The 27378-nt window shown below is 44.1% G+C and overlaps 1 long non-coding RNA gene across 1 annotated transcript; it reads right to left on the bottom strand.

Annotated features, from left to right (window-relative positions):
* Nucleotides 1-607: 607 nt before the first annotated feature.
* Nucleotides 608-27378, bottom strand: LOC144249659 (uncharacterized). Its single transcript, XR_013342255.1, has 3 exons — nucleotides 27297-27378; nucleotides 2257-2452; nucleotides 608-692 (listed from the first exon to the last, which is right to left on the bottom strand). It is a non-coding gene; the product is annotated as an uncharacterized LOC144249659 (long non-coding RNA).

Genomic DNA, 27378 nt, shown 5'->3' with positions numbered 1-27378 from the left:
AAATCCATCCAGAATAATGAAAACAGCTGCACTTGAGAAATCACTGTACTTTACAAATCACCTTTAAAAGACAGGTCAACTTGAGGTCTAAATTATCTGATGATGGCACCTCCTGAAGGAAATTGTATTTATTTGTTTTCATATTTTAGAAAGGAATCAGAGTTCATGGCTACAAGTCTTCAAAGAAGCATTCTGAAGTTCAGAAGGTGAATTGGCAGGTGGAGCTGATTAGCAACCCTCAGGCTCCTTCTGTCACAGGTGCCTCGCTTTTCCGGGCCTGCCCTCCATCTCTAGAACCCAAGATGTGGAATTGCTGCACTGGTTGTGTGGAAAATAGAGAATCCAGTTCATTGTTGTCTTTATATCGAAACCAACAACAACAAAAATGTAGGCCACTGCCATTTGAATGGTCACCAGGCATTTCCATATCCATCAAATCAAGCTGCGACACGAATTCCTCTTTAATCTCTAACAAAAGAAGGAGCAGTAAGTGGTCGCCATGTCTTCCTAGGGTGGACCAAGGGGCAAGAGGAGAGGGCAGCAGTGGAGTGCTGTGTGAAATCTGAGAAGAAGTGTCCCTGAAACCTAAAATGTCTAGGGACTTGTACCTTTCTCCACGTCCATCAAAATTCTCCCAGTTGCAAAACACTCTATGTTCATCTGTTCACTTCTGCTGGTCCTTATTTCTTACACTGGATGAAAAACACAAAAATATCAAACTTTCATTATAACAGACAGCAAATAAGTCATCTTCATTTATACTTACATGCTAAAGACTAAAAATGCACCTTTATAAAACTTTCTGTTGTACATAATTTTATTTACTACTCGAAAGAGGTATCAAAATCATTGCTATCTACAGATAAAGGAATTGAGGTCCTGAGAAACTAGGTTAAGGTCATCCGACTGGAATAGTGACAGAGCTTGGACAACAGCATAGATTTTCTGAAGCCACATTGTTAGCTCTGTGGACTCAGAGAACTTTACAGATGTGGTTTCCTCTATACCCTCATCAAATCTTGATTCACACACTAGAGAAACATATAGTAAGTACCATCCACGTGACATTGGTGACTCAGGCTGCAGGGCACACTCTTGTCACAAGTGGTGCCACATAACTGATCAGGAAACTAGGCTCAGGCCTTTCATCCCCTGCTACCCTTTTAAGCACTCTTTTGACCTCTGTCTCAATGATACCAAGAACTTTTGCAAATATAAGGTGTTTTTCTATCAAAAACAGGAAAGAGGAACTTTACAGCCTTGTAAACCTCTGCAAGAAAATTCTGGGTAAAACAGAAAAAAATGAGCAGGGCTCATCCTGGCTACTCTTCAAAAGGTGTACAGATAATTAATCCTATTGGCTCCAATAGACAGATGCAGCCCAGATGTACTAATGTCTATTCTTTTGTTCAACACTTAGAAAAGCTTGGGTAGTTTTAATAGGGAACAAAGCAGGCTGCATTCAAAAGCTCACTTCAGGGCATGCCAAGTGGAGAACAGGCTGCTTTAAATATTTAGAGCTGAGCAGGGACACAAAACCCACAGCAAGAAGTTTGTCAAATGCATCATCGTTTGTCTGTGGCAAGGAGCAGCCAACTGAGAACAGGAAGTAATTTTCAATTAACCAGTCACACAATACATGCCTGAGCCCTTTGGCAATAATCACTCAAAAAATAAATATGATTTGCCTTAATGGACAAGATGTCTTTAGAGCCTGTTTGGAACCAAAGTGACTGTATGCTGATGCAAACCCATTCCCATGGTGAAAGTGCCCCTCCCCCTCCTGCACAGGCAGGTGGAGTAATCCAGGACCCCAGGAATCTGGGCTCCAAAGAGCAATGGCTACAGGAACGTACTGGCCAAAAGAGGATGCTGGGGTAGAGAAGGGTGAGGGTGAGGAAAGGGTCAGACAGAGTTGGAAAGAGAGCAAATATTGATTCTAAAGATGCCCTGTTCCCCAGGTAACATTCAATAATGGATTGACAGAGGCAAAGAAGTTACACAGAGAGTCAGCTCCAAATACATCAAATGTCAACACTGTGCTGGCTCTGAGCTCCTCCTAGCCTCAATTCCCAGAGCAGAGTAAAACCTTCCTCCGTGGTCTCCCTCTACCTGCTGATTTCATAGGTGTGTGTCCAATCAGGATCATCTTTAGGAGGAAAAAGGACATATATTATGGTTCTTGCCATATGTACATATAATATACACTAGGTATGTATAGGTCGTGTCTGTAAACCCCTTGCTGTGACATCATACCTAAATGAACAACTCCTGATGAGCATGGCTTGTCACACCTCTGCAAGTCTCCATGGTGCATCAGTCTGTGCCAAGGACTGCTTCCTGGGGAGAACTCATCAGTGGTTTCTTTCATCCTCTTCCTTTCAAACCTCATCTCTGATCTCTGCTCCAGGAAGAGAGTGTGGCGCTCGAAAAGAAGTCAGACTGTTGGAGCCTAGTAACGATAATTAGGAGGGAGTTGGTTAATCTTTAAATGGCAACATGACAGAGGTAACTTCAGTCTTTTCATTTCAGAACCTCAAACTTCAGTTCTGCATTTTGTCTGGTCATTTTAAACTTATTAAAAGTGCAATAGAGATAAATAAAGCAGGATGAGGGGACTCTGTCTCCTGCTGTGTCCTCCTGCCTTGCTCCCACAACCCTGAGGTTGTCACATTCCATTCTCCGCCATCTGATGTATTTGATGCCACACTTGGAGCAACATGCTTTCGTGCTTTCTGATTATGTGTCGTGTTAGACATGATCTGTTTACGTACCACCATGGAGAAGGAAGTTTATCTTAAAACGGAATTAGATGTGCACACACACACACACACCACACACACACACACACACACACACACACAGTTCCTAGTATGTTTTATCACTTTTTCAGTTAAATTAACATTCACATTATTAGGATCTTAGGAAAGTTATTCACAGCCGAGACAGAGAATGCACGTTTACTTTCTCAGATAAATTTACATATTTCCTGGAAAAAAAAAATCATGACTTTGGATTTTTAAAATAAACCTATCATATAATTTTTCCCCAAATGCTCCAAGCATGAGATGATATTCCTCCCAATGCCACATGCAGCAGCTCATCTCAGCAGCCTTCTTCCACACAGGCTCCCTGTGCACTCCACCTGCCTACTTCCTAGAATGCCTACTTCCTCCCTCCTTCTGGGCTGCCTGGACTGTGTCCTGGGATCCCCTCCATCAGTCCTGTAGGAAGTTCCTTCCCCTTCTTCTCCCAGAATCCTGTCTCCCTTAAGTTTTACCCTCTCATCTTTAAGAGGCATAACTTTTAGTAACTTCCTAATTATGAGAGCACAAGAAGTCCTTTTGTGTTTAAAATGATCTTTATTATGTCCTCATGCTTAATTGATATATTCGCTGATTATTAAATAACAGACTAGAAATCATGTTTCTCGAAAGTTTGAAGTTACCACCACATCATCTTCTAGTTTCCCATTACTACTTTAAAAAGTAAGAGTTTTGATTCTTGTTCCTTTTTATGTGAACTCTTCTTTCCTTTATTGGGAATTTGTTGAATGCTTCCTTTTATTCCCAGTGCTCCAAGACAATGCGTTCCCTTAATAGGCATCTTTATGCTCATCAGGATGGGTATTATGTGGCTCTTGCAATACCAAAATGTATTTTATTCTTCATTTAAAATCAGTTTTCTTGAGCTTTTTCTTTCATAATTTCTTCTCTGTATTTTCTCTTCTGTTCTTTTTGTGGAAAACTTATACCTTGGATGCCAGCAATCCTAGACTGGCGCTATAAGGATTTTCCTTTTTTTCTTTCTTATTTTCCAAACTTTTGTTTTGTTTTGTCTTATTTTTTTCTATTTCCCAGGACATTTCATTAAGCTAGTTACCCAGCCTCAGGTATTTTATTATAACAACAAGAACAACAAAATTTTCCAATGAATTATTAAGAATTTGCCTACCATATTTTAAATTTATTTTATCAGAAGATGCTAACAAAGAGGACAATGAACAGAAGGAGAGGGAAGAAGGGGGAAGAAGAAGAAGACACACAGAAAATTCTACACCACCCCGAGGCTTCTGCTGTCTGATGACGAAGCCTAAACCCTTAGAATAAGACATTCATCATCAGTAGGCCAAGTCGAAACCTCCTAGAACTTGTTTTTCATTTACAAAATAGGACAATAACTTTGGTCATATTCATTCTCAGGTAATATTGAGAGGATTACTTGAAACAATAAATGTAAATAATATGTTTCAGGTTGTGAAACATTTCACATGTTTGTACACATAGGTGTATTAGTCTTTTGTTGTTGTTGTTGTTGTTATAATAAAATACCTGAGGCTGGGTAACTTATAAAGAAAAGAGGTTTATTTAGCACAGAGTTTGAGACTGAAAATCCAAACATGACACTGACAATGACACCAGCTCTAGAAAGACTCCCTTCACTGCACCCTATCATGGTGGACAGCAAGAGGGAGCGATCACAATCACCTATCAGTCACGTGATGAGACAGCATGCCAGAGCAGGGGAAGGGACTGTCTCTTTCCATAACTACCCCTTTCCAAGAACTAACTCAGGGTCCCACAAGAACTTCATTAATCTGTTCAGAGGGCAGCACCCTTGAATGACCTAGACAATATTGTCTAGGCCCTGTCTCTTAATGGTCTCAATAGCTCTTAACATCACCACACTGGGAACCAAGCCTCCTATACATGAACCCTTAGGGGACACACTCTAGCACTGCCCAGATAATAGCATTAGATAACAAAAGGCAGGGCTAGCCAGGAAGGTGGGCAGCGGGCTCACGCTCAGGGTCCCGCTGGGCCTGACTTGTCTCACCTTGCAATCCCAGTACCACTGGCTGGGGGCAAGGCAGGGCTGATGTTGCTGACTCCACGATACAATTCATGAGCATGTCTCAATGGACTGGGATGACTCAGAGAGCAGCTGAGGCATTTTTAAATGCACATCCATCTCCAAATCCAATCCGAACTGGCCACCAAATTCTTTTGTTATCTTCCAGTTTGGAGCATGCTAGGAATGGCAATTATGAAATTTTGAAAGATTCATTGGCACTATTAGAATGAAATTTATCTTCCAAACAAAGAAGTCTTGCTTGCTTTTGCATACAAATCAAATCTGCACAAAGGCTTGGGAGAGCTTCCATTTTCCTCCTTGGCAGAATTTCCATCCTCTAGAAATCAGTGATTTTAAGAGATGGAGTGCTTTGCAACTTTGTTCTTTTCATTAGAAATAGATGGAGCACTGTAGAGGAAATAAGTGGGGAGATGCTATATGGAGAATTATTCATGCTTAGCAAAATAATTACGACCTTTTATTCCATGCCTACTGTGTGCTAGGCATTTTTTTTCTGTTATGTCATTAAATTCTCACAATAATTCTATGTGAAAGAATAATTTTATTTAAAAAAAAAAAGTATGAAGAGATGAATTCCCTTATCCAAGAAAATGCAGCGATGACAGAATTCACGTCTGGTGTGGTTCCAAGCTGGTGCTCTTTTCAAAACACAAGTGGAACCTTCCCTCAGAGAGAAAGGAGGGTAGACTTAGCTTTCTCTCCCTGCCATGTCAGGTCATGGGGTTCTAAAGTTAGAAAGTAGAGAGGCTAGCTTGGCTCCGGGGCTCCCAGCATAGACCAATCCTATAAAAGTCAGCCGATAAGGCTTCTTTCAAAATGATTTCTGTGCATAGGAAGTCATTAGCAAGCTTCTGAGAGAACACTGAAAGAGGCTTCAGAATTTAGCACATAGACAAGGTGCGTGCCATGGTAGGAAGGCCCCCACCATACTCACCACCAAACGTTAGCAGACTCGGTCCTCAGCAGAGTGGCAGAGTTGGACAAGGAGGTTTTCTTCTGCTGGGTGGTGTGTATAATAAAAGGGGTCTGGACTTGGGCCAGACAGACTCAAACCCCAGCTTCACTGTCTGTTAGACTTAGGACCTTGGGAAAGGTATTGAACTTCTCTGAGTCTCATCAGGATTATAGGAGTGAGGAATAAGCTATCGGCCTGAACATGGTACCTAGCTCATGCAGGTGTCCAAGGATGGGGCTTGGTGAGGTTGCACTCCCCACTACAAGCAGGGGCACATTGACTGGGCCTACCTGTCTCTGGGTTGACTCCAAGAAGTTGGAAACAGAGCATGACAAGAATTCAGGCACACTACATGGTTAAAGCATTTCCCTACACATTCATTAACGCATGCTATCTCCACAGGATCAGAGGCTTAACATTTTCATGAGGGATCCCTGAAGCCCTAAGTCCAAGCTCTGGCAAAGTAATTCAGAACAACAAACGAAAAGCAGATAATCTATGTTTTCCTTTAAAGCATAAACTGGAAACGAGAAAACTGTTATGCGACGCATAAGTCACCATGACTAAAAGCACCCTGATTCATCTGTCGACTTCATGCTCTTTTAAAAATAGGAGCCCTGAATTTTTGAGCAAGTTATTCAGGAGAGAGAACTGATTCTTCATCCTAAACCTTTCACAGCTTTTCTATGAATAGGACTGAAATTCGACCTGACCAGGGGTGGCGATAGTTCAAGGGAGTTGAATGGACAACACAGATCACCAGTGACTTGGGAAAGGGACAGGAGATCTCTCATACATGTGAGATGGGACTTTCAAGTAACAGAACTACTTCCAAGGACAACTGTCACTCACTTAATTTGAGCCTTAGACATCGGCTATCTGGTGTCCCTAAGATTTGCCCCTAAAGAGAATACCACTACTCAAAGCCTCAGTAAAGATCTGGTTGATGAGTGTCTCCCCCTTCCCCTCTCTCTTCCTGTGGCCAAGACCCCAACACTCCAGTGTCTGGTCAGCCCCACACCAGGATGCACCAGACCCCAGAGGAGGTACCTGGACAGATACAGCCATTTACTGCTGGCCCAGCCCTGATTTCATGTCCCACGTCAGACGATGGCAAATCTACTTTGCTAATTGCCATTTTTGTTGTTTTAACTTTTTATTTTGACCTAAGTTTAAGCTTAGAGAGAAGTTATGAGTATAGTATAGTATCCTTCACCCAGCTTGCCTAAGTGTTAACATCTTACATAACAATAATAAAATTATGAACTCAGGAAATGAACATGGGTACAATACCACTAACTAAACTAACATTCCACAACCGCAAATGTGGCTTCCATGAAGAAACTGGTACATGTGTATTTTCAGATTTCTGAGGTCTGTCTTCATGGTAGATTGCAGAGTGAGTTTGCTGGATGAATAAGTCCATGGTAAGTGCATGGATGGTTCTGGAAGTATAGTCAAACTCCCCTCCAGAGAAGCTGTACCAGTTTGTTTCCTACCAGCAGCACACACCCCTTTCCCCACAAACTTGCTAACAGGATGTAGCATGAGACTTTTTAATCTTTGTTAATCTGATGGGTGACAAAGAGTATCATATAAAGTCTTCTTTTCCATTTCCCTAATAATGAGTGAATTGGAACATTTTTCATATGTTTGAGGGCTATCTGCTTTACTTTCATTGCTATCCCAAGGAAAGTAGGCACAGAAGACAAACTTGGTCAAAGTGTCCACTCATCCCAGGCCAGGTGTGGGCAGGGTGAAGATCACAGATTTGCTGGCCCAAAGCTGGGACAGAGGCAGCCACTGTCCATCTGCTGGCTCTGTGTCTCAGTGCCCTAGAATGTCCCTCTCTGGCACTATCTTCTCTCCAGGAAACTGAACCTGCATAAAGAGCTCTTCGTATATAATAGAAAGAGCTTGGGCTTACAGTCAGACCCACTTGGAGTTACTTCCTCAGTATGTGGTCTGAGGCACATCACTTCACCACTCTGAGTCTCAGCTTCTGTATTTTTGAAGAGGGGGTGAATGGAGTATCTCTATTTCACATGATAGCCACAGAATTAATTGAGTCCATGAACATGAATTTTCTCTCCAAAGGCCAAGAAGAGGCCCTCAGGAAATGTCAACCCTCCTGAGCTGCCTTCCCTCCTGAACTTAATTAACTGCAGAACCTACCCCTGCAAACAGCCTTCTAGAGGGGAGTTTGAAGAGGCTTGAACCCAGACATTTCTTCTTTGGCCATGAACGGGAAGACAAGATAGCTCTTGGAAACCAGAATTTAGGCATGGTGTCATCTGCATCAGGAAAACAATTTGGGTTGGCAGGGGATTAAAGTAACCAGATTTAGCCAATAAAAACACAGGATTCCAGTTAAATTTGAATTTCAGATGATAGGTATGAAAGATACTCCTATAAAATGCTCTCCTAACTTAAGTAGCCTCGTAATATTTTTTCAAGTGCATTCTTAAAATGTAGGTTTTTTTTTTTTTTTTTGATGAGACTAAGTTTTCCAGGTAAAATTCAGGACACTCAAATTTGAATCTCAGATAAACAGTAATGTTGGGGTTATAAATATGTACCACATACTGGGTGGTGCAAACTTATGTTAAAAATTGTTTAGTTGCCTGAAATTCAAATTTAACTGGACAGCCTGTATTTTATCTGGCAACCCATTAGACCTCCCCAACTCACTAAAAATCTCTTTCCCCGTCCCCTATATATAAGGTGGATGAATCAGCCATTGTCTCCTCCATGCAGACCACTGGACCAGCTAACATTGAAGAATCTAAGAGAAGTAAATTATATAAGTGACCCAATCAAATATAGAAAAGCTTCTCTTATGGTCTGGATATGAGGTACCATCCATAAAAGCTTCATGCAGGAGTATTCAAAGGTGAGATGATTAGATTATGGGAGCTGTGATCTACTCAGTCTATCCTAGTTTGAATGGACTGACTGGGTAGTAACTCAAGGTAGAGGAGGTGTGGCTCCAGAAGTGGGTCCCTAGAGGGATGCCCTGGCAGGGCTCATCTTCCCTGGGACCACTTCCCCTCTCTTTCTCCGTTTCCTGGCTGTCATGAATAGAGCCATGCTCCTCCACCATGATGTTCTCTCTTATCTTGGGCCCAGAGCAATTTAGTCATCCCACCGAGTACTGAATCTCTGAAACTGTGAGCCAAATCAACTTTTCTTCCTCTAAGTTGTCCCTGTCATTTATTTTGGTCACAGCAATGAGAAGCTGACTAACACGGTTTCCATGGATGACATGCCCGACAGACGTACCACTTAGGACACTTTCAGCTGCAAATGACAGGGAATCAACTCAAGCTAGAGGACACAGAAGGTGGGATGGTATTGCCCCATGCAGATGGAAGTGCAAGGGAGAGAGCAGACTTAGATGGGTCAAGATGAAGAGGCTCAAGGACATCCTCAAGAACATCTACTTTTATCTTTCAGCTCTGCTTTTCTGTCTCAGCTTCATCCTCAGGCAAGTTTTCCCCACGTGGTGATAACCAGGAGTTTCAGTTTATACCATTTTTATAACTAATGGTCCTAGGATGGGAAGGACCTGTGCTTCTCTCCTGTTTGTTTCTGCAAAATTCTTGTAAAGGACTCTTCAGGGCTTGGTTGTGCCCACTTGTGAAATCAAAAAGTGAACGCATTAGTGCCAGCAGAGAACACATGAATGGATTTCCCACAAGAAATAGGAAAGGTAGATAGTCTTTGCCACCAAAGAACTGAAACAAGGAAAACACACATTAAAAAAAAACAAAAAAACAAAGGATATATTGCTCAAAGCTTGTTGTCCTCCAATAACAAAGAAGAGTATCATTGTTATTGATTCAAAAATAGCAGAAATAAGGAAACAAAGCTGGGATATGATTGTAATGGTTAATTTGAAATTTCAACTTGATTGGATTAATAGATGATGAGGATTAAAAAGATTATGGGTGTGTTAATGAGGATGTGTCTAGGAATGATTGGCGTGTGGGACAGCCAACTGAAATGGAGACCCTCCCTAAGCATGGGCAGCACCAACCAATAGGATGGTGGCTTGGATGGAATAAAAGTTGGGAGAAAAGTTGGAGCAGCAGATGCAAGCTCCATTCTTCTTGAATGGGTTCTTGATTGCTTCTGTGATCATCTGAAGATATTGGACTCTCACTTCTTCACTCTTCCAAAGCCGATTCTGATGGTGATTTTCCAGAAGGCTTAGGTCTCAGACTGGGGTAGCACTGTTGATCCCTCTTGGACGGCGCAGCTACTGGTTCTTCCAGCTCTCCAGGCTGCAGATGGCCACTGTGGACTGTCCAGCTTCTGGTCACATAAGCCAACCAAATAAGTCCCCTTTTTCTCATTATACTTCCTGTTGATTCTGTTCCTCTAGAGAACCCTGACTGATACAATAATGGATGAAAAATAATTGACCTGCCATCTTCTAAATAAAGCAGGTAGAACTAGTAAAAGGGTGAGGGAATAAGGACATAATGAAAGTAAAGGTTTCCACCCCTTATAGTCTACCTGAAATAAGGGTGAAATCCACATTGGAAAAAAATTTATATATTATTGGGCACTAATAGAAAACAAAGTAATCACATGATTCTATCAATGCTGCTAACTGGAACTCAAAAGGTATTACTGTCAAATAGAAGGAGGGGACTGAAACCAGATTTAAAACACCAAGTAAGAAAGTATTTCTACTCCTGCCTAAACTAACTCTTCTGTAGGATGCCCTCATGCCCACAAACACAGAGCGTTATCATGTCGGCTTTTCTAGAGCTGTCTTCTCCGAATCCGATAGTCGTGTCCTGGGGAGATTTTTCTGAATGGAAGACTTTGATAATTATTAAATGCTGCAAGCTTGAAATGACTGGCTTTAATGGAAACAACATTTCTGGAGACCAGTCATCCCTGAAATCAAACAAATAGCTCAAAATGATTGCTAGAGATGGAGGCTATGAAGCAGTGAGGGAATGTCTTATATCTCAAAGGAAATATTAATTGGAATTCATGATAGGACCCAGATATGCAAATACTAAAGTTTAATCTGCAGATATGTCTCTCAAAAGAGCAGGGGAAGTGCATGGTGGCTCTTCTGCAGGGAGCGCTGCAAAAGTCTGTGGGTGCGTGGTGTGAAGGGGGAGAGGAAGTGCAGAGCTGGCACGGGAACTCCCAGGCTCTCCCCTGCTCTGCTTCCTAAAACCTCCTCCCAAGTCCTCCAGGGCTTCTTCACCAATGAAAACAGTTTCTTTAATAGTGTTTTGAATATATGACCTCAAATATCAGACCAAGAGCTAAGAAATATTCCCTAAGCTAACTACTCACAAAGAGAAAATGGAGTATCAGTGTGTTTATGAGGTTTAACAGAGGAAGAACTGGGTGAATCCCATCTCATGATATCTCAACACAGCATTTAATAAATCCTGGGAGCCCCATATGGCCCGGCACCTGCATGGAGTTGCAGTCAAAGGAAACATAAATCACTCATAGTAGCACTAAAGAGAAGTGTAAGTAATTAGAAAGGGAGATGAGCATGGGGGTCTTAACACATCTCGGTGCCCAAAAAGCTCCCCAGAAATATCCTTGATATTGTTTGCTTTCCCTTCCACTCCCCAGGCCTGCAGGTGCCACTGCACTCTGCTCACCTCTCCTGGCCCCTCTTCCTCCACCTGTGCATGAGAAGCTGCCTTGTGCCCAGCCCTGCACCCTCCTGGGCCGCTGTTCCTGACAGCTTGTCCTGCTCCTCTGGGCAAAGGGAGCTGAAGGATCCAGAAGCTTCACACCTGTTAGTCTGCCTTGCCTCCCGCCCTGACCGGGGTTTCTGGGGCCTCCTTTGCGGGGAAGTCTTTGGCTCTGATTGTTTTCCTTACAAGAGACTCTGGGAGCTTTTGTGAATTGTGCTGCTATAAACATTGATGTGGCTGTGTTCCCGTAATATGCTGTTTTTAAGTCCTTTGAGTATAAACTGAGGAGTGGGATAGGTGGGTCAAATGGTGGTTCCATTCCCAGATTTCCAAGGAATCTCCATTCTGCTTTCCAAATTGGCTGCACCAATTTGCAGTCTCACCAGCGATGTATGAGTGTGCCTTTTCCCCACATCCTCGCCAAAACTTGTTGTTTGTCTTCATAATAGCTGCCATTCTGACTGGAGTGAAATGAAATCTTATAGTAGTTTTGATTTGCATTTCTCTAATTGCTAGATATGATGAACATTTTTTCATATATTTTTTGATTGACTGTATATCCTCTTCTAAGAAGTGTCTGTTCAGGTCCTTGGCCCATTACTTGTTTTTATTGTTGTTGTTGTTTGTGCTTAGTTTTCTGAGTTCTTTATATACCCTAGAGATTAGTGCTCTATCAGATGTAAGAGGAGTAAAAATTTACTCCCAAGCTGTAGGCTCTCTATTCACCTCACAGATTGTTTCTTTTGCTGAGAAGAAGCTTTTTAGTTTGAATCCATCCCATTTATTGATTCTTGGTTTTATTTTTTGCACTATAGGAGTCTTATTAAGGAAGTTGGGGCATAATCCCACATTATGGAGAGTAGGGCCTACTTTTTTTCTGTTAGATGCAGGTCTCTGGTTTAATTCCTAGGTCCTTGATCCACTTTGAGTTGAGTTTTGTGCATGGTGAGAGATAGGGGTTTAATTTTATTTTGTTAAATATGGATTTCCATTCTTTTTATTAGTTGCACATGACAATACAATGATCTTGACATCATACATTTTGAATCAAATGGGGTATAATTTCTCATTTTTCTGAGTGTACAGGTTGCAGAATCTCATTGGTTATACAGACACGTATATACATACAGCAATACTAGTATCTATTTTATTCTTCTGCCCTTCCTATCCCCCCTACCCCTCCCCTCCCCTCCTTCACAATTCACAATAGCTAAACTGTGGAACCAACCTAGATGCCCTTCAGTAAATGAATGGATAAAAAAAAATGTGGCATATATACACAATGGAATATTACTCAGCAATAAAAGAGAATAAAATCATTAGTATTTGCAAGTAAATGGATGGCATTGGAGAAGATAATGCTGAGTGAAGTTAGCCAATCCCCCCCAAAATAAATGATGAATGTTTTCTCTGATATAAGGAGGCTGACTCATAGTAAAGTAGGGAGGCAGAACATGGAAGGAATAGAAGAACTCTAGATAGGGCTGAGGGGTGGGAGGGGAAAGGAGGGTTCAGGGGGTTAGCAAGGATGGTGGAATGTGATGGACACCATTATCCAAAGTACATGTATGAAGACACAAATTGGTGTGAACATACTTTATATATAACCAGAGATATGAAAAATTGTGCTGTATATATATAATAAGAATTGTAATGCATTCTGCTGTCATTTATTTTTAAAAAATCAATTAAAAAACTTTACATAATACAAAAAAAAAGAGAGACTCTGGGAGCTTCTTCTCTTTCCACACTCAAGCTTCTGCTTGATTTCCTCCTCTCCCTGGAGCCAAGCAACGAAGAAGAAACTGAGGGGCAACACTTCTGAGAAAAAATTCAGAGTCACCTTTAAAAAACCTTCTTTCCCTTCCCCTTTCCCTTCCTCTCCCTCTCTTTCCCCCCATCCCTGTCTTTCCAAGGCAGTTGAAGGAGAAGGATGGAAAGTCCCAATGACACACTGTGGAATGCCCCTGTTATGGAAATTTCTTTGATCACCCTGGATGGAAGGCGTCTTGTCAGAGAGCAGGAAAACCTGCCGTGTTGTTGCTGTCTAGATGGGAGAAAGTCAGGGAGGTCCCAGGAGCTGGGCCTTCCTTCAAAGAATGACACAGTTGATTTGCACACCCAGATGGAGAGCAGCATTATTCACAATAGCCCGAAGGTGGAAGCACCCAGGTGTCCCCTGACCAACAAATGGTTAAACAAAATGTGGGATGACCATATGATCTGGCATGATCCTTGAAGACATTGTGCTAAGTGAAAGCCATTCATAATAAAAAGACCAATAGTGGATCATCCCCTTCATAGGAAGTTCCTGGAGTAGTCGAAACCAGAGAGAAGTAGAATGGTGGTCAGGGACTGGGGCAGGGGGATTGGGACAAGATGACTTCTAGAGATTGGAGATTACACAGCATTGTGAACATCCTCAACACGACTGAACTATAAACCTAAAACGTCTGAGATGACAAATTTTATGTTATCTATATTTTACAGTTACTTTTTATTTTCATTTTGTTTTTTTTAAAAAATGACCTGATCCTGAAGATATAAAGGGCATGACGTTGTGAACAATGTGCATGAAGTGGGGAGAAGGTAGCTGTGGACACAGAAGCTATGAGGCTAATAGCACAGGCACAGCCCCCAAGTCCGCAGAGGGGAGGTCCCTCCTGGCCACTGCCTGCTTCCCTGCCCTGCTTCTCTGCCAGAAGCCACAGGGAGGGTTCGCCCAACTTCGAAGCTTCTGCCCTTCCCAAGTACCGACCTGGCAGGGCAGGCAGACGCACTTGTGATCACCCACGCTGGTCCAGCTGACCAGAGTGACAGAGAAACCGCTGTAGTGGCTGCCTGCACACTGGCCCTGCTGGCCAGCAAGGGGTGATCACGGTTCAGTCTCAGAACCCGCAGTGCCCTTGGGCACCCAGACAAGGGCCCAGGGCTGGGGTTCCTTAACTGTCTTGGCGCTGTGACCTAACCGGCCAGTGACCCCGCAGGGATGCTTTCCTATGACCAGTTTCGACCTTTATTCCACAGAGTGCTGAGGACCAGCATCTAAGACGAAGGTGCCAGTGCATCTAGCTCCTGGTGGTGGCGCCTTCTCACGGCTACCTCTCATGGCACAGAGGGAGAAAGAGCTGCCTGATATCTCCCATTAACCCCAGAATGAGGACCCCACCCTCACGGCCTCCTCGAACCCCGTTACTTCTCAGTGCCCCCTCTCCGAACTCTATAGCCTGGGAGTGAGGGAGTGAAATGACACATTCCGTTCATAAAAGGACTGAATCAATCTAATCCACAAAGTGGCCCTAACTATCTTTGTCACCAACAAAAGTTCTGATTATTTGATACAAACAAGAATCACTGAAGCATTTTTGATTCTTCAGATGCCCTTAGATGAAGATTTTAGAAGAGGAAAATATTTTTTTAAGGATCACGTGAGGGCTGGGGATATAGCTGAGTTGGTAGGGTGCTTGTCTCACATGCACAAGGCCCTGGGTGCAATCCCCAGCACCACACACACACACACACACACACACACACACACACACACAAGAACTACGTGATTAATACAGGCCCCAAACCTCACAGATGGAGGCCATCAGTGTGCAAACCATACAGCAGCTTGGCTGTCCGGCAGCTGCCAGGCCTGACACTCGAAGCCTGGGGATTTGCCCCTCCTCCATCCGTGAGTCGCCCCAGCATTCCTCTTGTTGCTTAGGTTAGCTAAGAGCTGTTTTTGTTGTTTACAATCAAAAGAGTCTTCACAGACAAAAGGAGTTTCTTATTCAAGTCCATTAGAGCTATTAAACCCAAGGACATGAGCAGCACTGGGGAAAAGACACCAGAAAAGGAAGAGCTCTTTGTCCCAGGGATGGAGACTATCAAGTTCGAGCTGTTGCCTTTACTTGAGGGCTTGTGTGATAGCATGCGATCACTCCTGCTGAGTCTCAATTTCCTCATTTGTAAAATGATCTCCAAGATGCCCGCCAATTCTGAAGTCCCACTGATAAATTTGGGGAAGCTCAGAATGAACTGCGGGACATGTGCTAGCTTCCACCCTAGCCTGCCGCACGGAGGAAGCTTCGCGTCAACCTAAGACCCCACCACACGGCCACCGCGGAGAGCAGAGAGGCAGTCCACACACTTCCGTGGGTTTGTAAACCCAGAACATCTGGGCCTCCTCGAGACATGCCCCTGTCTCTCCACCATGTCATAAAGGCACAAATCTAACTGCAAAGACCTTGAAGAACATGAGGCTTTTGAAAGAACTTAAAAGAGGAATGACCCCCACAGAACATGCTGCAAGATTTCTCTAAAATCTTTTTTGAACGTGCCTTTCTTCCTCCAAATCTGATAACACCAGGCAGCTACGCCCCTCTCACACCCCATGTGGTCCCCTCACTGCAGATACCCTCTGATCCCCTTCCCTTCTCTGTGCTGTATCCCAACAGTGCCCTCCATTCCGTTCATGAGTTTAGGATTTCTCCAGCACGCTCTCAGTCCGCTGCTCATTGTCTCGCCGCTGTGGTTTCTTTGCAAGGTAAGGCTTCCTGAAATAGACTGCACGTTCATTCACCCAGGAGTTGCTGAGCTCCTCATCTATCCACATAACTGAGGGGGAGGAGTGTCATAGGAAAAATGAAAGATGCATTTCACATCCCGATTCCAGCTCCACACCACATTTTGGAGGTAAAGTGAAATGAGTAAAAACACATCCATGCAGCACTTCTGCCAGCAGTTAAAAGTGGCTTATGTGACCCAGAGGGGCCTCTGGTATCACAGCCTCAGTGCAAAGAGTCACGACTCATCTTATGAGGCTGAAGAGGGAGGGAGGGCTGCCACACTTCCCCAGGAGCTGGTGCCAACTGGTGTCTGGGCACCAACTTTGGCCCCCTGGAGGGGGCACGGTGAGCAAGCTGGACAGAGATCTGGGGTGCGGCTGTCCCGTGGATTCAGCCTCAAGACTTGTGCCATCCACTGGTTTGTGATTCAACGTTGACGGAGGAACGATAGAGAACAGCCCATATGCAGCAAACATGCTGCCTCAGGAGTGGTGCCTTATAACAAAGTCCCTTCTTCAGAGGCAGGAACACAGCTCTATAATTGCTCCCCTTACGCAGACAAATTGAGTTATTTCAAGCACATTGATAGACTGTCTGTAAAGTGACCTATGGTCTCTGTTCTTGCCTTTACTAACAAGCCACATCACCTCAAGCCTCTGAATGTACATCTGTATATTCTTCTCTTCCCCATTCTTCACATTCTAAGACAAAATTAAAACCAGATCATGTCTCCTCTCCACTTAAATCCTTAACCAATTTCCCAGGTACTCATTGGATAAATACCAGAACCCTTGTCTGACCCAGCAGGCCCCGCCTGGCCACTCCTGCCTCACTAGTGCCTCACTGTTCCCTGTGGAAGCCACTCCAGCCTCCCTCAGTAATGCCGGGGCTTCCTCTCCCCAGGGCCTTTGCACAGGCTGTTCCTTCTGCTGAGAACACCTCCACACTCCACACCTCCATCCTCTACTCTTTGCCTCCTTACCTCACATTCTTCCTTCAGTCTCAATCTGATTCTCATTTCCTATGGAAAAAAATCCTTATTGCATGTCCTCATACCATTATTGTTCATAAATGAAAAATCTTTTTTGTATTACAGTTCTCAGTCTTTCCCACCAGAGTAAAGTTCCCGAGAGCAGAGGCTGGGACTTGTTGGTCGCCCACTTGTCTTCCCACTAACCAGCACCAGACATGGGAAATGTGAAAGGAGGAAGGGAGGCATGACTGGAATGTAGAGGTGAACCGCCACCCACGAGGGTTCAAGTGCACTGGAAAGAACCTTCAGGATCAAGAGCAGAGGGCAGAGGGGAGCTTCAAGATGGGCCTGGTTTACGTACAGGGTAGAGGGGGCAGTCTCTAAGGAAGACGGGGAAAGCCCTTTCAGAAGAGTTCAAAGGAGGAGAGAGGGACCGATGCTGCCCAAGGTGGCTGGAGGCCTGGGACAGGAGACCCAGAAGGTTCGCTGGAGGGCCTGGGCAGTTGGCTGTGCAGTTCTGGGAGTGGGGGGCTGGAGCCAGACCGTGGGGACTGGAAGGGAATGTGCAGACAGGAGGCTGTAATTGTAGGCCATGCTCTGGAAGCTCTTTTGAGCAGAAGAGAACAAGGTGATAGAAAGAAAGGGAGGGGAGAGGTGGAAATGATTTGGGCACTTTCTTGTAGACTGAGTTGGAATGAAGCAGCAGTAGAAAGGGGATGATTGACAGGCAGGGGGATGGCAGGTGGATGGGAGGAAGGCCTGAGGAAGGTGGAGGGACTGGCCGCCAACAAGCAAATGCTATTCCCCAGCGCCTGGCAGAGCACCTGGCACCAGGGCATGGGCAGTACATATTAAATGAGCAATTGCTACATGAGTTAAGAGCTCACAGACACGGGAAGAGCAAGCTTTGGGAAATACTGATGGCTGCACTTTGGACCCGTGTCAATGCCTCCGTCCCCAGCTTGGCGCCTCTAGGAACTGTGGGACTCTGAAAAGATAGAGCCTCAGGGGACATGTTAGGACACTGGGGACATGGCTTCAAAGGAGACAGTGGGAATCCAGCCCCTTCCCATCTCTCTTGGCTGCTGTGGATGCCGCTGAGTGAACCAGAAAGGGGCGTCGTGTGGAGATATGGCCTTCAGAGTCAGGAAGACTTAGGTGTTAATGCCACTTAAACTTTACTACTTAGGTGACCTGGGGAGAAGCACCCTAATCTGAGTTTCTGAACCTGAATCTGCTGTCTGTAGAATGATGTTAAAAACTGTCCTTGACTCACAGGATTTTATTTTTTAAACATAAAAATGTCTACCACAATGCCCGGCACAGAAATGCTCAAAAATTGAAGATAATACTGTTACTGCTGCTTGTGCTGTTGGGGTTGTAATTGTTTTGCAATGAAGAAGGAGACCTTCTTATATCTAACTGTTATTGAACAGAAACCAGAGAATGTTTTATAAAGTGGTTTCCCTTGAGTAATGCCTCACAATGTCCCATCTGCAGATTGACAAACCAGCTGGTGACTTAGTGAAACCACCAAATGTGCACCAAGTAGCCCAGGGCCTGATATGCAGTCAGAAGAGACCTGCAGGACAGAGCCCAGATTTCACACTGACAGGCGGCTGGGTGGTAAAACGGGCACTTGAATAAAGGAGACCACCGTGGCTGTGCAAGTGGGGATTCGGATTCCAGGAACCCAAGCTGGAGCAGCCAGAAACAATGCTGGAGGGGTCCTGAGCCAAAGCCCTGAGAGATGCTTCTGAGGTCCAGGTGGAAGGACAGTCAGGCACAAACCAGAGGGCAGGAGCAGAACTAGAAAGAGGGGAAGTCAGAAGCAGAAGAGGATCTGCACAAGTTAAGCACAAAGCCAGACGGCCATGCTCAACTATTTCAATTCACCCTCATTAGTTTTTATGCCCTTGACAGATATCAAGGCCATTCCTGTGCACAGGGAGGACACAAGCAGAAGCTTCAGTCTATTTAATTTTCTTTTTCTTTTTTTTTTTTTGACTCACACTTTTATTTTACTATTAATTTTTTTGACATTTGTTTGTTTTAAATTTTCATAAGTTTAACAATTTCCTTTGGAGAAGCACTCAGGACATAAGTGCATATGTTAGTTCTTTTAATTTTGCATTGTGATGTGTACATATCTTCATAAACCACTTAAGTCCTCCCTAAAACAAGTCAGAGACGAAATAGCTAAATTATATGCTTTTAAATACTTAGCTATGCATATTTTCCCATTTATGTTACATTTGCTACATTTTTTCTCATCTAATTCACTCTTATCTTCTTGTTTCTTTGATCTCTACTCATTATAATCTTGATCAAAGGATAGCTGGAGCTGGAACAGGACTGAGGAACCAATCTCTTTTAATTTTCTGTAAACCACCCCTAACATTTTTTTTTTCCTTTGAGTGAGGTAAAGTGGTAGTAAGTAAAAACAAAACAAATGAATACAGTTCGTCTCTGTAGTAACAACTGATGCCATACATGGAGCACCTGCTGTTTGCTAGGTACTGCACCAAGTGTCCTCCACATGTTATTTCATGTAACCCTCATTCATTCCATCGGAAGAACTAATCCACTGAGAGAGATTATTGGGTTATAACTGCAGGCAAATAGCTGGGTCACTGTGGATATGCCTTTGGGGTTTATGTTTTATCCCTGGTGAGTGGAGCTCTCTCTGCTTCCTGGTGCCCTGTCCTGAGCCGCTTTCCTCCTCCGAGTCCTCCCACCAAGATGTTCTGCCTCATGTCAGTTCCAGAGGAATGGAGTCAGCCATCTATGGACAGCAACCTCTGAAACTGTGAGCCCAAAATAAGCTTTTCCTCCTCTACATTTTTTTTTTTTTTGGTCAGGTCTTTTGGTCCCAGCAGCAACAACAACAACAACAAAACAGACTATGAACCCCAGGGTGGGCCTCCAGCACTTCTGTGGTGTGCTGGGCCATCGAGGTGACCCCAAAACAGAGTCTAGGCAAACGGGAGCTGTTCCCATGCCCGTTCCCAACACAACTGCACCTTGAGAGCCTGGAAAAGATGCCAGAAGTCCTGGCTTCGGCAGCCCCTGGCAGTGAGGTGAGACCGTGTGTGCACCATCTTGGGAAGCATCTATTGCTCAGAGGGAGGAGAGAGGAGATGAGATGCTGAGCACACTGGCTCAGAAGGCTCCCTTTCTTGTGACACCATCTCCAGGCACCAGGACTCTTGCTTTGCTTCTGAAGTCTGTTGAGGTGGGCTCAGGGGAGGAGGCGCCAAGTGTCTGATTCAGGGCCATACACTCTGTTCAGGCCACAAGTAAAATTTCACAGGCTGGAGTCGTCCTTGTCTACACAGCGAATCCCTTGCAGCCACAGATCTGCTGACAGAATTTATGAATCCATCATTAGCTCTTCAGAAACAAGCGAAGCTATTTCTTGCTGGCACTTAGGGATGAATGCATGGGCTGCGCAGGCTGACAAACATCTTTTACAGTTTATAAATACCCCAGCACGTGATCCCTACTCCAATGGGAGTGTAGCTGGTTCGCCGGCTGCAGACAAGGCACAATTTCATCAGATAATTGCTACTGGAAAAGGAGTTCTGTGTGTTTCCTACATCTGGCCCTACAGTTCCATGGGACTTTTCAATAAAATGTACATTCACTGCAGTGGCTGGCAGGATTCATTTGGAAAGAAAGCTGTGTCCAAATGCTGAACCAGGCTTCAGGAACCAAATGTTCTGTTCATTGATTTCTTTTTTTTAAATAATGCAATAAAGTCCATCGCGGATCCACATGTAGTTGCTTCTCCACTTTGTCTTTCTTGTCAGGGAAAAGGGTCACCAGTGGCTTCTGACTGTGAAGGGTTTATAGAACATACTCCAAGCACTTTGATGTCCTCAAGACCATGAGTTCACCCCCACTTTCATACATTCAGGGGAAGTGAGAGAGGAGAAGTGGCTTCCCCAAGCCCACTGAGAGAGGAATAAACAGATCCAGAACACAAACCAAAGGTATTCTAGCCCCAGGTCCGGGGCTCCTTCCCATCTTTAAATCCTCTGCACCTCACTGACATTTTCTGATGTACAAAAATCCTGACAAATCTGCTTAAAAGTTTCTCCAATATTATTTGTGGTTCTGCCATTTTAAATTTGCAGTTCTTTTTTTGTCCCCCCAATTTCAATTCATATTGAACCCAGGGCCTTGCACATACTCATAAAGTATTCCACCACCAATGAATTATACCCCAGCCCTTAAATTAATATTTCTTGATTTGATAATGGGTCACACAACCATTTCACTCAACAATATCTCATAAGTTACCTGTTAACACCTGTGAATGTCTCGACCATCAAATTGTGTTTGCTTTCATCAATGTACTGTAATCTTGCAGAGAATACGAGATTCTGCGTAGGTACTACCTGAGATAAACTAAAAGGAGCCTTGTATTATAATGACATAGATGAGTGTTATGATATATATCTGGAATGTCCCCCCAAAAGCCCCATGATCCTCAATGCAGCAAGATTCAGAGATGGAGCTATTAGGCAATGATTAGATTAGGGAGACTCTGATCCCATCCGTGAATTAATTCACTTGAAAGATCAATCCACGGATAGTTGAATGGACTACTGGGAAGTGGGACCTCCTTGGAGGAAGCAGGTCGCTGGGGGCATGCCTTGAAAGGATTTTATCTTCTCACTGGACCCTTCTCTCCCGCAGCTTCCCAACTGCCATGAATGGGCAGCTTTCCTCTGCCACTCTTCTCCAACTTGACATCCTGCCTCACTTCAGAGCCATGAGCTCAGCTGACCATGGACTAGGATCTCTGAAACCAGGAACCAAAATAAACCTTCACTCCTTTAAGTTGTTCTTGTCCAATATTTTGGTCATGGCAAAAAAAAAAAAAAAAAAGTTGCCTAAGACAAAGACCATAATGAAGTGCATATACTCCAAGCACTGCACCAGGGACTGGCTACAGACCAGTCCACTGTATTATTACACTTTTCCTGTGAGGCAGTTGGTTTTATCCCCAATGACAGATCATAAGAATGAGGTTCAAAGAGGTTAAAGAACGTGCCTGTGATCAAAGCCAAACTAGGATGAGAACTCAAATTTGTCTGACACAAAAACTCAAGCTCTTATCCACTGTTCCTCTTTCCCAGCCAATAAGATGCATTTATATTACACCATTGAAATTAAAGCTTAGTAACACACACTTGGGGTCATCCTTGTCTGCTAATGTAAGATGTCCAGGTCTTTATCTCTGGAGCCTGTAAATGCCACCTCACATCACAAAAAAACTCCATAATGTAATTACATTGGGGATCACTGGGGACCGCGATGTGGGGAGAACAGCCTGAATTAGTCTGGGTCTTGGATGTAAATACAAATGTCCCTACAAGAGAAGAGACAGAGGCAGATATGACACAGAAGAGGAAAAGGCAATGTGACCAGAGGCAGAGATTAGAATGATGTGGCCACCAGCCAAGGAATGCCCGCAGCCATTGGAAGCTGGAAGAAGAAACAGATCCCCCTACACACACCGTGCCTCCAGCAGAAATCAGCCCTACGCTGCCTCAATTTTAGCCCCAAAAACTTAATTCAAATTTCTGGATCCCAGAACTTAGAAAAAATAAATTCACACCATTTTAAGCCACTGCGTGTGATAACTTGTTACAGCCGCTATAGGAAACTATCACTCCTGGGAAAGTTGTTTTAAGTTCTCTACAGCAATGTTGATTAAATTGAATGAACTTAATAAATATTCTCTTTTTCTTCTTCTACTTTCCTGGAAAATGATAAAGTGAACAAAGGTTTTCAAATCTGGGAGGATTTGGTTTTTTGTTTTGTTTTGTTTTGTTTTGTTTTACTGTGTTTTTGTTTTTTTGCTTTTTAGTAGCACAGATTAAATCCAAGAGCACTTAACCACTGAGCCACATCTCCAGCCCATTTATTTGACTCAGGGTCTCACTAAGTTGCATAGGGCCTTGCTAAATTGCTGAGGCTGGCTCTGAACTCTGGATCCTCCTGTCTCAACCTCTAGAGTTGCTGACTAAACTTGGGTTCTTTATAGAAGAGTGCTCCAAGTGAAAACTGAAGTAATTCAAGAGCACTTGAAGGATTCCAGGGGTCCTTAGTCATCCATTTCACCCTCAGTGAGTGTGAAAAGACAAATGAACTTGAAACTACCCTCAGCAACATTTAGGTTAAATGTAACCATGAGATTTGTTCTCTCAGTCTCTGGAGGTCTTTAAAAATGGAGAAAATAGGTATCTGTCCCAGATAAACCTTGAGTATCTAAGCAGAATCCACTTCAATTATGTTTTGAGGTCACTATGTTCCTGTGGCTCCTTCAAACGGGATTTCTAGAAATTCTTACCTGAACTAGGTGTTCACAAATGTCAAACAACTAGAAAGCAGTGGTTAGGTACTATCTTCTAAGACAGGATATTTCATAGTATTAAGGAATCATCATTCGGTTTTTGTTTTATTAATGGCACTGCAATCGTGTTCTGGAAGATTGCTCTTTTAGAGATGCTCACTGAAATATTTATGGATTAAATGATATGATGACATTTGCTTCAAAATGAACTGGGGAGGGAAGGAAGTAAGTCATGGAAACAATGAAATAAGTTTCTTGTGAGTTGATAGTTGCTGAAGCTGTGTGTGGGGCACAAGGAGGTACATGATGACATTCTTGCCACTTGTGTATACACTTGAAATTTTTGATAAGAGAAGGAAGGAAGGAACAAAGGAAATAAAGGAAGTGGGGGAGTCAAGGGAGGGAAGAGAGGAAGGAGGGAGGGAGGGAGGGAACCAGGAGCTGTGACCATGTTCTGGATTAAATCCAGTTTGGATTTAATCTGTATGTTGCTGCATGGTCTTGGGCAATTCATTGCTTTCTCATCTGTAAAATGGGGAGGGAACCAGATGAGCTCTGGGATCCCGCTGAGCTTTTGCACTCCATGGTTCTAAGCAGGGCTTAGCCATCAAGGACCTATCTGCTCCTTTCTCCAGTGTTCCTAAATGCTTTGGCGTTCTTCCTGGGAAGGACAAAGCAACACACTGAAAATGGCCAAAGGTTAATGGTGATTTTAAAGCAAACAGAAATGTGCATCCACTGATGTTCAAGAGGCCTTTAACCTCACACGCTTCCAGCGCTCAGAGTCCTCCACTCCTAGCCACTGAAGGGAAATAAATGACCCTGTACGAATGTTTTCAAAAAACTTAAGTTTTAAGGTCGTCAACTCTCCAGGCCCCCTAAAAAGAAATGAAACATCATTGGCTGGGACTCTTCTTAGCAGAGAGTGTAAGAAAGAATAAATAACAGGTTAAAACTCTTGCTACACAAATTTACAATGCAAACAAATTTAGATGAGAACTAGTCAATTTATAGAAACAGTGAAAATGACCCAGGTATGAGGGACAGAAAGGTTCCCAGCAATTATCCCCCTCACCTTCAGTCTGAGAACACAAGCTCTGAGAGGGGCTGCTGGCCTCCGGCTCATACAGCTGGGGAGCTGCACCCTTCATCCCAAGCTCCCTGGGCCCAGGTCATCCTTTTATTTGGGGAGGGGGTGTTTACCAGGGATTGAACTCAGGAGCACTCAACCACTGAGCCACACCCCCAGCCCTGTTTTGTATTTTATTTAGAGACAGGGTCTCACTGAGTTGCTTAGCACCTCACTTATGCAGAAGCTGGCCTTGAACTCATGATCCTCCTGCCTCAGCCTCCATAGCCACTGGGATTACAGGCATGCACCACCACTCCAGACCCATGTGGTCCTGAAACCAGACTTCACAAGTTTGTCTAAGAACTTGAGAAACACTTTTTTGCTAACATGAGGCAAACACTTAAATTGAACCATATTGAAACCGCTGTTAGTCTAGATCAAGAATGATAGATATTGGCAAAACACTCATTTCTGAATGTTAGTAAAAGCTTCTCCAGGAATGGAAATCACCCTCTATAAAACAGAACAGGGGTCTCACAGTGTAGAGGCCCTAAGACCCTCGAGACAGGGAGAAGAGCAGATTAACACACAGGGAAGAACTCAGGCATGTACAAAGATGCAACTGAGGGTCTGTGCTAGCTTCTTGTTGCTGTGACAAATATCTAAGGAAAACAGCTTGGAGGAGGAAAGTTTTGCTTTGGTGCATAGTTTCCGATATTTCGTCCAAGGCAGAAGCATGGCAGAAGGTGTAGTGGAGGAAAGCAACTCAGTTCATGCCAGCCAGGAAGTGGAGGAGGTGGGGGGTGGGGGCAGTGAGGAGGGGCAGGGAGTGGATAAACTTTGGGGTGCACCCCCCACCCACTTCCTCTCTCTCAGTTCCACCTCAGGTGGCCCATCCAGCCATCAGTGGATTAACCCACTGGTAAGGTCAGAGCCCACAGGATCCAATCACTTCCCCCAAAGCCCTACCTCTGAACACATCAGACCTGAGGGACATTCCAGATCCTAACCATAACAGAGGCCCAATATTACTGGTTAAAAAAAAAAAATGGGAAGAGCAAACAAAATCACAAAGACTATCGATCCACACATCTACAGCTCCACAGGTAAAACAGGGAATCAGCATTTATAAAGGATCCTTTCTCTAAAAGCAGGATGATCAGCAAAGCGGGAGAAAAGAGATGCCACCCAGGCAAAGATCAGCAGTGCATCTGGCTGGGAGGCGGAGTCTGCCAGGCAACAGAGGCCACCTGCCCAGGATCAGTGGAGCCTTCCTCCCCAGTGATGAGGTGAACTCACCAGGCCCCCAGCACTGGGTCACTTTCTCCAGGAAGCCTTCCTCGGCTCATACACACACACACTCCATTCACTGGTCTGTTTCCTGTTAGCCTGAAGCTGCCTGAAGGCAAGAATGAGCTCATTGTATTCCCAGTGCCCACCAGAACTTACCTTAGAGTGAGCCCTCGGGAAATACAGACAGAAAACAAGAGGCAGCTAAAATGATCGCCCCTGTGAAGGTCAGGGAAGGGGAAGATCTACACTTTGGAATAGGTCCTTGATTCCATGACCTTCCGAACCCTACAGAACAGCAGCTGACAATGGAAAAAAAGTCTCAGGAACTGGAAGGACAGAAAGAATTCGCAGGGTAGGAAGAAAGAATTTGAAAGAGCTGTAAGATAAGTCTCCCTGAAGTTGTCCTACTTAAATGAACCCAATGCCCAGCACCCTGCAATGCAGAAACAGGCAGTGCCCGAGGTTGCTCCGGGGTCCTGGCGTCCGCCCTGCCCACTTGAGCCCCAGGCCCTCGCCAGCATCCCTGCAGAAAAGGCAATGGGTCACTGACTTGGCCTTTCCCAAAAGAAGGGACCCACCCTGTCTCCAGGTGGGAGTAAACAAGAGGAAGGCTGCGGGGATTGTGGAAAAGCCAAGAGAGGCCCAGATAAACAGGAGTACTCCCCATTTGTTTCCAGAGCCTCGCGGTTCTGCATGGATTTCATCTAAAGAGCACATCAGGGACTGGATCAAGAAGGCACTGGGAGAGAGACAGAAGCTGGCCAAGCCCAGAGGGAAGCCACATCCACTACTCGTGCCACCTGGCAAGCTGCTCTGGAAATTAACATCATACAGGCAGAAACACACCTGCTGTACAGGGCCAGCTGCGGCAGCTCCAATCAGGGCCCAGCAGCCGAAACACCTGAATTCTTAGAGGACCACCACGGGTTTCTCACTCAGAGTTCTCAGTGAAGGCCCTTCACTCAGTCTGCCTAGCATTCTAGAAAACTGTGCTACTATCACATGTATACAGCTATTCAGATTTTTCACTTGTATGAATTTTGAGTATTTGTTTTTCATCTATGTTGTCATTGATCTAAATGTTTTTTATATAACATATAAAAAATATATATCCTTACAAGAAGATACACAGTACTTTGTTATTGTTATCCCTTAGGACCTGGTGAGATGTCTTTTGTATTTGGTATTGCTTATTGTGCTTTTCTCTCTCACTTGGTCTTGCTCTCATCAAGTTTATTGAACCTTTTGAAGAATAAAAAAAAAAAACTCTCTCTATAAATAAAGTGTCTGATCTCTAGATCAGGAAAGGAAAGGTAGACAAGCCAGCATTTCTATTCTTTTGATTCAAATATTGGAAAAATCAAGCCATGACAGTGCTTGCAGGTCCAGGTCTTTACAGAGGAGACCTGTTCCTTTAATCTGCCATTTGCTTGACTCTGCTCCCTAACACACAAGGCAAGAGCAGTTCCAAGCCTGGGCTCTGGGCTCTGACTGGTTTCAGGACCCCACTGCAACACTCACTGTGTGAACTTCCACAAGCTGCTTTCTTTCCTTGTCAACCTCCGTTTCTTCATCATGAAATGAAGACAGTAATAAACACTTG

Source organism: Urocitellus parryii, chromosome 12 (assembly GCF_045843805.1).
Source record: "Urocitellus parryii isolate mUroPar1 chromosome 12, mUroPar1.hap1, whole genome shotgun sequence".
Lineage (NCBI taxonomy): Eukaryota > Metazoa > Chordata > Mammalia > Rodentia > Sciuridae > Urocitellus > Urocitellus parryii.
This window is presented reverse-complemented; position numbering and strand designations above follow the sequence as displayed.